Source organism: Chlorocebus sabaeus, chromosome 23, assembly GCF_047675955.1.
Source record: "Chlorocebus sabaeus isolate Y175 chromosome 23, mChlSab1.0.hap1, whole genome shotgun sequence".
NCBI classification, from domain to species: domain Eukaryota; kingdom Metazoa; phylum Chordata; class Mammalia; order Primates; family Cercopithecidae; genus Chlorocebus; species Chlorocebus sabaeus.
Window position 1 is genome coordinate 24,295,843 of NC_132926.1, and position 1,748 is coordinate 24,297,590.

Sequence of the window (1,748 nt, forward strand, 5' to 3'; positions counted from 1 at the left end):
GTTCGAGACCAGCCTGGGCAACATAGTGAAACCCTGTCTCTACTAAAAATACAAAAGCCGGGTGTGGTGGTGCGTGCCTGTAGTCCCAGCTACTCAGGAAGCTGAGGCAGTAGAATTGCTTGAACCCAGGGAGGCGGAGGTTACAGTGAGCCGAGATTGCACCATTGCACTCCAGCCTGGGCAACAGAGCGAAGCTCCGTCTCAGAAAAAAATAAAAATAAAAATAAAAATAAAAATAAAGGCTTCCTGGGCCTGGCTGGGTGGCTCACACCTGTAATCCCAGCACTTCGGGAGGCCAAGGTGGGCAGATCACCTTAGGTCAGGAGTTCGAGACCAGCCTGGCCAACATGGTGAAACCCCATTTCTACTAAAAATACAAATATTGCTTTTCCTCCCTGACCACCACCGAGGTGGCACGCATGAGGCCTCTCCACCGCCGCCGCAATGCAATACATCGCCTCCTACTTGCTGGCTGCCCTGGGGGGGGGGTAACCCCTCCCCCAGCAACAAGGACATCAAGAAGATCCTGGACAGCGTGAGCATCGAGACGGACAATGACCAGCTCAGCAAGGTTATTAGTGAGCTGAATGGAAAAAACATTGAAGACGTCATTGCCCAGGGTATTGGCAAGCTTGCCAGTGTACCTGCCAGTGGGGCTGTAGCCCTCTCTGCTGCCCCAGGCTCTAAAGCCGCCGCTGCTGATTCTACTCCCGCTGCAGCAGAGGAGAAACATGAGAAGAAGGAGCAGTCTGAAGAGTCAGACAAACACATGGGATTTGGCCTCTTTGATTAAATTCCTGCTCCCCTCCAAATAAAGCCTCTTACACATCTCTCAAGTTAAAAAAAAAAAAAAATTAGCCCAGCATATATCAGGTGCCTATAATCCCAGCTGCTCAGGAGGAGGAGTGGGGAGAATCGCTTGAACCTGGGAGGCGGAGGTTGCAGTGAGCTGAGATCGCGCCATTGCACTCTAGCCTGGGAGACAGAGGAAGACTCCGTCTCAAAAAAAAAAAAAAAAAAAAAAAAAAAAAGGCTGCCTGGACAGCTGCCCTGCCCATGCTACCGATTTCTTTTCTTGCTTATCATCTGCACCCTGACTAGGCCCTGGGAACATGCCAGCTGTTATTGGCAAGCATCTCTCAATGGAAGTACAACCTGCTTCTTCTTCACAGTCATAAACTGTGCCTTTTCCTCTTTCATATGTTACGCAGCACCTGGTTAACACAATCTTGCTCAAAAAGTATTCATTTATTAAATGGCAGAAAGAATATTATGGCAACTTATGGGCTTGACTTTCAAAGGATCCATGGAGACCTTGGAAGCAAGCTTCAAGGCCTATCTCATTGGCTCCTCTCCTATCCATAAAAGGATTCTGCTTAGAGAGGTGTTTTTTGTTTTTGGGGCACTCTCAGCTCACTGCAATCTCTGCCTCCCAGGTTCAAGTGATTCTCATACCTCAGCCTCCCAAGTAGCTGTGATTATAGGCACACACCACACCACACCCTGCTAACTTTTATATTTTTTCGTAGAGACGGGGTTTCACCAGTGCTGGCCGAGCTGGTCTCGAACTACTGACCTCAAGCCATCTGCCTGCCTCGGCCTCCCAAAGTGCTAGGATTACAGGCGTGAGCCACCGCGCCCACACAAGAGGCATCATTTTGAATTGCTGCTATGGTTTGAATGTGTCCCTCAAAGCTCATGTTTTAGAAACTAAATCCCCGTTGCAGCAGTGCTGACAGGTGGAGACT

The 1,748-nt window shown here is 49.3% G+C and overlaps 1 pseudogene; it reads left to right on the forward strand.

Annotated features, from left to right (window-relative positions):
- Nucleotides 1-444: 444 nt before the first annotated feature.
- Nucleotides 445-793, forward strand: LOC103244880 (large ribosomal subunit protein P2 pseudogene; annotated as a pseudogene).
- The last annotated feature ends 955 nt before the right edge of the window (nt 794-1,748 follow it).